This window comes from Hydra vulgaris, chromosome 09 (genome assembly GCF_038396675.1).
Source record: "Hydra vulgaris chromosome 09, alternate assembly HydraT2T_AEP".
Lineage (NCBI taxonomy): Eukaryota > Metazoa > Cnidaria > Hydrozoa > Anthoathecata > Hydridae > Hydra > Hydra vulgaris.
The window spans coordinates 57133924-57146031 of NC_088928.1; the positions used below are offsets into that span (position 1 = coordinate 57133924).

Consider the following 12108-nt stretch of genomic DNA (forward strand, 5'->3'; position numbering starts at 1 on the left):
CTATTATGTATAATTTTTTGTTGAATGATGAAAAGTTATTTATTAATTTAAAAAATAAAATTTATTTGGACTTAATTGAAGTTCGTTGAAATTTTTTTTTCCTGTGGTGATTTATTTATTTGGTATTTTGCAGTTTTTAGTAACTTATGCTATTAAGTAGTTATAGCTAACTGAAGCTATTATAATAACTAAATTTATTCGAATTGAATTTTAATTCAAAGTTCAATTTGAATAAAAGTAAGTTTAATTCAAATACATTAAAACGACTTTTATTTAAAGAAAGCTTTTTATCTTTAGATTTTTATATATTGCTCCTACTTATTTTCTTATAAATTTATGGTTGCTGGAATTGGCTTAATTTTAAAAAAAAGTAATGGTCTGGAGATGCTTTCTCATTTTTTTCTAGAAATGGTTTTCTAGTGTGAATAAAAAGGAATCAGATTTTATGTGCCCAAGTTTACATTTAAAGAATAGTTTTTACTTTATTTATTGTAACAAAAACTAAACACTCAACATAAATTGTGTACCTACTAAGTTTGTTTATAAAAGTACCATGACAAAAGTTGAAGTTGGCATTGCAAAATATTTATTGCGGCTCTTTGGCACACGTCAATATTTATATGCGACTCTCGCGTCAAAATTCTGGCCAGCGCTGATATATATTAATGCATACACGTTTTCTCCATTAATGTTTAATAAGATATATTCATTTAGTGATATAACAACGTTTTTTGTTTTTTTTTCTATTTTGAATCAAATTTATTGTCTAGTAAATAGAGACCTTAAAATCGGTCAAATGGAAACTAAGTAGTGCAGAAGCAGTTTTTAGCCTAAAAGTCTCTACTACCCTCAACTGTTGAAATTAAAAACCCTACCTACATATCCCTTAAGCGTTTTTTACAATTTGATGTCAAAGTGAGGTACCTAATACAATAAATTTCAAAAACATATGGTTTTCTTAGGAAATCCGAAAACAGCACCTCTATTCAAATTAAAGATATGAACTTGTCAGTTCATATTTTTAATTCGAATAGAGGTGCCTTTATAATTTGTTATATTAAAATTAAATGAGATCAACTAGTTTGATCTCATTTAATTTTAATATAACAAATTATAAAGGCCGTAGCTAATTTAATAAAAGCCGATATCCGAGAAAAGGTATACAGCACTGACCCAACAAACGATGAAATAAAAGGTGATTGGATTCCAGAAAGTTTAAGATTGTTGAAGAGTTCAAAAACCCAAGAATTCAAAAAGAAAGTATTGGGCAATGTATCGTTAAAGCTTTTGCTGTTATGAAAACACGACCAATATTGTTTGCACTTGCAGTTGAAGTAGATCATCTTTATGGTTCTAGGTGATTAAATGACGAATTTTTAAAAATAGGGTTTGGAATATTGAACAGGGGGTTTACAAGATTTAAACAGGCATCACTGCAACAATGAATAGATCAACAGTTAAAAAAATTAAGTTCTGAGGATGCGTTTACCCATTATATAGCGGACAATGTTGATCATAATATTTGTACATTAGACGGGCTTGGGACATTCCATGAAATGAGTATAATTGCATCTACCATATCTAGGAGAGATCATCCAATTATAGACATAAAATTACATAGAACCAGTAGACTTCTTTTAAAAGGCAAAGTGACGAGAAAAGGAAGTAAATTTCCTGTCTCTCTTTATACACATTCAAAACTTGGATTGTAAAAAAATTTTCTTTTTACCAAAAGTTGAGCTATTGTTTCCAAACTTTTTACCTTCAAATCTGTCAGTGGATAGCATCTGGAAAGCTGCAGAACTGTTTTCGAAAAATGAAACGTGAAGACCAAGTTGGTCGGGATACATGGAAGACATATCTATCGGTAATGATCCGCCAAAATCCATAATTACAATGTTACCAATTGTTGATTTTAATCCTTCAGATTTGACATGTTTTTATGCTACTTTCCCAGATAGCATATAGACGTTGGCCCAACGTCGGATCAACGTCGAAAAATTCGTTGGCCGATGGTCGGCAACCGACATCGAGCCAACGTGGGTTTGATAGTCGGCGCGACGTCGCAACCAACCGTTGGGCTAACGTTGGCCCAACGTCGGATTTTGACGTTAGGCGAAATCCGACGTCGCATGTTGACGTTGGTCCAACGTATAACTCAAATAATATTAGTTTTACTTGTTTGCAAAAACTTTGATTTTGATTCAAAAAGTGTGCTCATCTTTTCAATCAAAAAAAAAGCTTTTGCAATCAAATTAAAACTATTTATTTGACTTAAGTGTAACTTTTTTCAACTAAAGAGTAACTATTTCTTTAAATAAAGCGTAACTATTTCTTTGTAATGTTGAACAAAATGTAATGTCCAAATAAGTTTGAATAAAATTTGACGCTGATAAACGAAAATAAAACATTGATTAATGAACCAATTTAAATTACACTATACTTAGAGAGCAAATCAATATTTGTTGTAATAAACAATATAATTATGTCAAAATATTTGTTCTAACAAACACATGTTCTAACAAAATAATGTTCTTCTCGACTACTAAGCATCTTTACGAATCTTGCATCTTTACGAATCTTGAGACTAACAACAACGTTCGAATGCTCCTCGTTATAAAACATGGTAGAAATCTTTGACTTGGCATCTTTGGTTTGATGAGCTTTAGGCGTTGCCATAACTACTGCTGAAATTATAGGTATTCATATATTTTTGTGTTTATATATATTATTACTAAACACTTATCAGTTTTTATTTTTTTACACAAAGTTTTGTCAATAAAGACTGTTCAGAAATCTGGAGGAGGAGGAGAGTATATATATATATATAAATATATATATATATATATATATGTATATACATATATATATATATATATATATATATATATATATATATATATATATATATATATACAAATAAAATGTCCATAAATAAAAACCTAAAATTTTTTTTTTTGATATATTACCTGCATAAACATGGCGACAAAATAAATTTTTTTGCAATAATTACTACATTCGTTGATATTTCGCTTTCATTTTTTAATACCACATCTAAACAAAAAATTATTGAAAACTATTAAAATAGTATCAGTATTTTACTGCAAAAACTAGAAGTAATATGCTTCAAAATTCTCATATTCAAATAATATATGAATTCCAATCACCATTAAAATGCTGCAAATGCATATAAAATACATTACCATATTCCTCTTTAACAGCTGTTAAAGAGGGATATGGTAACAAATGACGAATTACAAAACAAATGCTTCACTAGACATAACTGAAAAAAAAAATTTAAACTAAAGTTTCATTCAGTAAATAATGACACGTTTTAGTAAATAAGAATGAAACAATCAAAAATCAAAACATAAGAAAGAAACATACTATACAGAGACAAGAAGATATATAATATATTATAATTTTAAAAAAAGTAAAAAAATGGTAAGCACGGAAAGTACAGACTTAGTAACAAAAGAAGTGCTCCAACAGCTACCAAAGAAATTTTAAAATTAACACACCACTCAGCTAAAGATGTGATAATACCTTTTTCATCAGGATTGCTATCCAGATCACTTTCATTTTCACTCTTCTTCTGTTTGTTGCTTAGGAAGCGGCCTTATCAGTTACATTACCGTATAATATTAATAGCATAATATTATTAATCATTGTTACTACAAAAAAACAAAATTTTAAAAAGATTTAACTTGACTACTTTAAAAATTAGAAGAGCAAGAGGTGATTTGATTTAATTTTATAAAACAAGTAAAAATATGGATAAATTTAAATGGAATCATCCTCCTAAAATAATTACATATGCAATAACTGAAGGCCATACTCAGAAAATGCAAAAGCAATTCACACATTCTACTGCATTCTACCAGGTTTAACTTCTACACAAACAGAACAGTGGACAATTGGAATAATTAAACAGGAGACATATTCAACTCTCATAATGTGAATGTCTTCAAAAACAAGTTTGATCGTTTCAAAAACAAACAAAAGAAAATAAAAAAAAAATAATGAAAAAATGAATAATAAAAAATAAGCACTTTTCCAAAAGCCGTCAAAGTTTAACATCTACAGATGTCAGATTCACCACATTGTATGTGTACAGCAAAAAAAAAATTATTAATATTTTTATTGTTATTATTATAACATTCTATCATTTTACATCTTTATCAATTTTACATCTTATTAAAATATATAAATACAGTAAATTACTTAAAGTTTTTAAGAACATTAGGAAATTTACTATCAATATTGATTAGTCCAAATATTGATTCATCAATTCAATTCAATCTTAATTAAGAAATATATATCTTTTGAATAAAATAAAAACGAAAGAGCATAAAATGAAGTCTTAATGCATGATATGGTAGCCTAATAGAAGCCTTTTTGCACAATTTTGTAGATTCTCCTGCAATCAGTGCTGCTCTGAGGAGAGTTTGGTGAAGCAGCACAAACTTCGTTCAGGCCATGATAATAAATGGGGTACGCAAGTTCTTGATATAAACTTAAAAAATTCTACTATGTTTAATGTAATATAGACAAGTTTATTTACAAATTATGTAGCTACATAATTAGTAAACTACTAGTTTAAAGTTAAATAAACACAAAAATGAAAATAAATACCTGTATCTCTCTAATCAACTGGATTCTAACAAAGGGGATTTTTTTTCACCACCACTTCATCGCGTGATTCAATCTTTTTTGATTCTTTTAATACCACTTCTTCTCGTGGTTCAACCTTTTTGAGTTCTTTAACGACTTCTTTTTCTCGTGATTCATTCCGAGTTTTATAACGACCACTTCTTCTCGTGATTTAATCTGTTTGTTTTAGAATAATTTCTTTACATCTTCTTTTACATCGGCCATTCTTAATAAAACGGGATTTTATTAAGAATGGCCGAAATTTTTTTCAGCACTAAAACCTGTAACACACTGAACGTATTCAAAAAAGCAAAAATTCAGTCGTATTACGACGTTGGCCCGACTTTGGTTCTACGTTATCACTTGAGTGATAAAATAAACCAACGCTTCCGACGTCGTGCCAACGTTGTCCCAATGTATGTGTGCTAGCTGGGTTGGTATTCGTCATCAATTAATCAAAGATACTAAATATGGAAACACCTTCAATTAGTTTAAACCAACCATTGTGGGTAAAGGCAATTGAAATTGTTGTTGAAAAGTCTCTAAATAGTACTAATATTATAAGTAATACATCTAGGTGGTTTCCATACACTGATCTTTTGCCGGTAGAATTGGATCATTTATAAACGGTTCAGGCTAAGAGTGCACTCTTCAAACTGTCTATGGAGAGAACAGTGTGAAAAATATACTCAAACGCAAAGTAATTGCAGGGGCAACACAATAGCACATTCTAGTTGATGCTGGTCTCACTCTAAAGCTCCAACAACATGCAAATTTAGATTTGGTGAATATTAAATTAACACATGAAGAATTGATCGAGATTGAAAAATTCTGCAGGCAAATCTCAAAAAAATAAACTAACCACCTCGACGTTCCTTAAGCAGCTATTGAAAAGCTTGATTTGATTATTGATTTTCGATAACTGTATTAGCTTCAGTCGCGAACGGCAAAGTTATAGCTTCAATATATGGAATACATTGATATTATGCGTCGACTTATCCGTGCTTTGCTTGAAGGGTATTGGAATATTTATTTGATCATGTTGAATCAAATGTTTAACCTTTTTGAAGGTACCTCAAATTCGTCCTTGGATGTATCAAACGTTGGCATCTAACAGTTTTCGTGTAATTCGAAGATTAGAGCGCTTTTCGGCTGGGTTATGGCCTGATCTTGAAATTGAATTGGTATTTGCGTGCATGCGTTCATGTTCTTTCTTTGTGATTTAAAATTTATAGTTAGTTATGCTCAAATAAGTATTGATAAAATTGGTAAATATTGCTTATTGGTCAGGCTTTAGAATATTTAATAGCTCCATGGAATTAGTTATATATTTTAGTTTGTAATCTTTATTCTACTTGGTACTCATGTGTTCATTGAAAAATAGAGGCGCCCTGACTATGAGTAAACGATTTACTTTATCAGCGCGCATTCTATGACTGCAATCTATTCATTTTTGTGCGAGCATTCACAAAACTTTGTCTGAGTTGACTGGCAACAAACACAACAGTAGCGATCAACATAAAGAAGTGGGAGAGAGACGGATTAAAAACGACTATGATTACTTAGATAAAATATTTTAGTTTTTGAATCTAATAACCCATTTGATTCAAAAAAGTTAGAGCTCTGGTTTGATTGCACATGAAACAATAAACTGTGACATAATTGAAAGTGTTGGAATCAAATTACAATTAATGTTGGATGGTGTAGCTGTCAATTAAGCTTCTATCGAAAACAGCAAAGAAAACCTTTGTCTAACCTAAACATTACTTTTATTATCAACAATCAAAAGATTGGCATTAATCCTGCTTTATTTTTCACGTTATTGATATTAATTGCCGAGCGATGTAATGATATTAAAAGTTATATCGACTTCAAATTGACTCCAGTTCCAACATTATTATTTTTAGACAATAAAATGAGAAAGCGGAACAAAGCATCTCTTATCGAAACATTCCTGGGAAAGGATTTTCAGTCGATGGATGAATCTGATATTTTCGAAACAAAGCACCATGTAGTGGATGGCGGAGCACTGTTAAGAAAGACAAGTTGTTTTACTTTATAATTACTATTTTTTAAATGGAATTTAAAAAATATTTTATGTATATATATATATACATATATATATATATATAAATATATATATATATATATATATATATATATATATATATATATATATATAAATATATATATATATATATATATATATATATATATATATATATATATATATATATATATATATATATATATATATATATATATATATAGAGAGAGAGAGAGAGAGAGAGAGAGAGAGAGAGAGAGAGAGATAGATATATATATATATATATATATATATATATATTTATAACAATTACATTATATTATATGTATTACATATATATATACTATATTATATATATGTATTATAAAATCATATTCTTGCTATACGATATTTATATTTGTTAAATTTGATTAAAAAGGCTGCGTATAAACATTTTGTTTTAAATATATTTCGATGTAATTATATATTTATTTACACAATATTTCGCTGACCTTTTGCGGTCAGCATCATCAGGTGTAATAAAAAAGGTTACAAAATTGTTACAAAAAACAATGGCATCTAACGGTTTTCGTATAATTCGAAGATTAGAGCGCTTTCCGGCTGGATTATAGCCTGATCTTGGAATTGAATAGGTATTTGCGTGCATGCGTTCATGCGTTTTGTAACAATTTTGTAACGTTTTTTATTACACCTGATGATGCTGACCGCAAAAGGTCAGCAAAAAATTGTGTAAATAAATATATAATTACATCGAAATATATTTAAAACAAAATGTTTATACACAGCCGTTTTAATCAAATTTAACAAATATATATATTAAAATATTATATATATATATATATATATATATATATATATATATATATATATATACCTATATATATATATATATATATATATATATATATATATATATATATATATATATATATATATATATATATATATATTATATATATATATATTATATAATATATATTTAATTATGTCATATATATATGTATATGTATATATATATATATGTATATATAAATATATAAATATTTATAAATATATATATATATATATATATAAATATGTATGTATATATATATATATATACATATATATATATATATATATATATATATATATATATATATATATATATATATATATATATATATATATTTAGTAGAAAATCACTCAACAAATTTTTTTTTCCATTTTACACTGTGTTTCATCAACAAAGATTCATCAGAAATTTCTGATGAATCTTTGTTGATGAAACGCAGTGTAAAATGGAAAAAAAATTTTGTCAAGTGATTTTCTACTAATATATAATTGCTCTGTTCTTTTAAGAACATTAGGCACTCTATTGTATAGAATACTTTTTAAAGTTGTTTAAATATATATATATATATATATATATATATATATATATATATATATATATATATATATATATATATATATATATATATATATATATATATATATAATATTAAAAACATTGGCTTCCAAATTGAAATAAACATAAATTTAAAAATAGTGAATTTTCTTGATGTCACCTTTAACCTCTCAGAAAGTTCCTATAAGCCCTACAAAAAGCCTAATGACGAATTATTGTATAATAATGTGAATTCGCACCATCCCGCTCAAATTCTAAAACAAAGTCCAATTTCAATTAACAATAGGCTAAACCAAAACTCTTCTAATGAAAATATTTTTAACTCCCCTAAACGCGTTTATGAAGATGCCCATAAAAAAAGTGGCTTTTAAAATTTCAAGCTAAAATTTGAAAAGAAAATTGCAAAAAAGCGTAATAGAAATAGAAACATAATTTGGTTCAACCCCCCCGTACAGCAAAAATGTTTCAACAAATATAGTTAAAATTTTTCTAAAATTAGTAGACAAACATTTTCCTCCCTCTAATAAATTACATAAAATTTTTAACAGAAATACCATTAAAGTAAGTTATAGTTGTACAAAAAATTTAGAAAGAATTATAAAAGGCCACAACTACGCGTTAATTAATAAAAATGAACATATAAAAGAAAAAAACACTGGTTATTATAATTGTAAACAAAAAATAGATTGCCCTCTAAATGGAAAATGCCTTTCGAAAAATGTAATTTACAAGTGCATTGTTTCCTCACAAAATAACCCTGATAAACAATTTATTGGCTTAACCGAGGGGAATGGAAAAAACGTTATGCCAACCACAAACAATCGTTTAAACACAAAAAATATTCAAAAGAGACTATGCTGTCAAAATAAATTTGGGATTTAAAAGAAATAAATAAAAGTTTTAATTTCCAATGGTCTATTCTAAAATCTGCTTCTGCCTATAATAACATTTCCAAAAAATGTTTGCTATGTTTGCAAGAAAAATTTGAAATAATTACTCATTAAAATGAGGAAAATTTATTAAATAAAAAATCTGAATTAATTTCTAAATGGAGGCACGAAAATAAATACCTCTTAAAAAATTATAAAAACAAATGACCAAATTAAACTATCCCCATTCCAAAGAAATTTATTTAATAATTACTTTCTGTAACTTCCCGTTAACCAAAAAATATAGTAATTAAAAATTTTTTTACAATAGTTTAGAACTTCCTGTAAATATTTTTTTCCATAAATTGAATTTTTTTGAGATTTAGACTCAAAGATTTTCAAATCCGCCATTTAAATTTTTTTTTGACCTCCCTGATATTTTTTTTTCTGAAAAAAGATACATTATTGTTAACTTACATTTATATACAATGAATATAAACTTTAATAAGATCAAATTAGTAACCGACAAGTTCATATTTTTAATTTGAATAGAGACGCTGTTTTAGATATCCTATGAAAACCATATTTTTTTCAAATTTATCGTATTAGCTACCTCACTTTGATATCAGATTGAGAAAAACACTCAAGGATTACCCAGTGGGCACAAGATGTAAAAAAGACGTCTTTTGAACGTCTTTTGAACGTTTTGGACGTCTTTTGAACGTTCAAAAGACGTCTTATTTAGGTTCTGTGCCCACTGGGTATGCAGGCGGGGTTTTTAGATTTCAGCAATTGAAGGATAGTAAAGATGTTCTGCACTAATTAGTTTCCACTTCGACCTTCAATTTACTAGACTATTAGAATATTAAATATTTAAAATCTGTTGTTATAAGTTCTAATTCTAATAAGAGTCATCTGTTTTAAACTTACCCAAGGAACTGTGCTCTTTACGATTATTAAAAATTTTAATAGAATTTTCTATTGAGGTTTACATGTGCCCCCTTTATCCGTGTGTCTAGGTATAATGTACTCAGAGCCCCTCCTGGGTTAAAAACCTAGTTCCTGGAAGCAGTCACACGTCACACCAATATATAAAAAAGATAGTTGTCTTGATGCCGCCAACTACAGATCAATGCCTTTCACATCAGTTCCATGTAAAAAAATTGAAAAGATGACTCGGGAACATTAAACTAAAAGTCTTGGAAAAATGGGCTGCATTTCACAAAATCAACACAGGTATATGTCCAAAAAGGATGCATGTCTAATTTTTGAAAAGTGTTGACTACATTACAAAAGCGTTCGTTAAAAGAAATTTAATCGATATTGCATTTTTAGACTTCGCGAAAACGTTTGATAAAGTTTCTCACGGTAGACTACTTCACAAATTGAATGCCTCTGGAATGAATGGAAATGTTTCAAAATCGGATAAGCCATTTTTTAATTAATAGGAAACAGCAAGTTGTGTTAGGTAAAGACTATAGCAACTGGACCTATGTTCTAAATGGGGCTTCAATTTAAAGACTGTCACAGAATGGTCAAAGGAATAGCTGATGAAATTGAATGTTGCGATGTGTATTTACACTTCGCAACACTTTATGCACCTTGGTTATGGAAGTAGTAATCATGAAAAAAATCACAAACTCTAGAGGCAAAGGAAATCAAGAATTACCTAAGTATCATTATATTCAATAATCTAAAATGGAATTCACACGTTCAAATTGCAACACGTAAAGGATATAAGATACTTGGTCTTTTGAAAAAAATATTAAGATCCAAAGACATGAAGCGTAAACTATACACTGTACGAGAGGACGCATCTAGAATTTGCTGTTCCGATATGGTGTTCTTACTTATTCTCATGATTTAATATTACCTATGGGTGAGAGGAGTCTGCGTCTCAATTTTACTACTTTGTAAACTTGCAGGTGACGCCGCGACTAAATCTGACAGTTCAAACTAGTAAACGGTTTTGAAATCGTCAAGCGGCATAATGCACCAATTAGCAGATCACCATCCAACGGCCAAATGCGCAAACTCTCATATAAAGATGCTCATCATAATTTCTACACGAATTCTATCGTCGATGATTGGCTCCGTTAGTTAATGCGTTTAGGAATAGAATTAAAAAGTTTTATTTTTCTATATTTGTACATCTATTAATAGAATTAAAAATATAGTATTAACTGAAGATGAGCTGCACGTTTGTAAATTACTTTCTGCTTTAGCAGCTACAAATATTGAATTGTTAGATATTATATATCATAAAGTTAAACTTTTAGTAAACAAAAGTAATCTTATTTCTTTTTTTCTCAGTCTTAATATAAACTAATTTGCTATGGAATAATGAAGCTTTTTTTACTTGAAATTTTTACGAAATTTTATATTTAGTTTTTTTTAAATATACAATGTTTTTGTTTAATTATTTGTCATGTAATCTAAAAAGATTAAAAAATATTACTGTTACTATTACTATTAAGTATTTGTTATTTGCAAGTTTAATTGAATATAAATTTAATAATTATTGAAGTTTTTTTATTTGAAAAAGATAAATCTTTTTAATTTATAACTTTTTTTATTGATAACTATAATATTATTTTCAATTATTTATCGATAACAACTATTTCCCCGGGCATTACCCGGTAGGATTCTGCTTTTTTCATAGTATCTACTTTTCCTCTTAGGTATATTTTAATGGATATTCCTCTTTTCCAAGATATATAATCAAAACCTCATTTTTTTATTTATCTATATTCTTGATTTGAATATCATATAATTGATAGTTGTTTTTTATTTCTTTATATCTAGTTGAATAATAAACGCTTTCAATTATATTCTTGTAAAAATCGAAAACTGGTAATTATTTTAATATTTTAAAAACCAAGTTTATTCTTTGAAGATCAAAAATTGCATATTTCACAACAGATGTTGCATTTATTGACTTTTAAAAGGCATTTGATTTTGTATCTCATCCATAATTATTAGCCAAACTTGCGATACAAGAAAATCTTTTTTATTTTTAAATTTATTTTAGGTGTCCCAAGAAGACCTTACTGTCTTATCATAGAGTACCGCGCAGCATTTGAAAGTTCACGCCTTCTTCCTAAAATTATTTAACTAATTGGACTGTTGCATTTCTTACCAATTAATCT

General features: G+C 27.7%; 1 long non-coding RNA gene across 1 annotated transcript in view; it reads right to left on the reverse strand.

The window, feature by feature from the left end:
• Nucleotides 1-2461: 2461 nt before the first annotated feature.
• The window catches only part of LOC136084884 (uncharacterized), a 46780-nt gene continuing 37133 nt past the window's right edge, over nucleotides 2462-12108 (reverse strand). Inside the window, exons 2-4 of the long non-coding RNA XR_010640921.1 lie at nucleotides 4636-6682; nucleotides 2970-3054; nucleotides 2462-2687 (exon numbers count right to left, since the gene is read on the reverse strand). This is a non-coding gene — a long non-coding RNA (uncharacterized LOC136084884). The remainder of the gene's footprint in view (nucleotides 2688-2969; nucleotides 3055-4635; nucleotides 6683-12108) is intronic.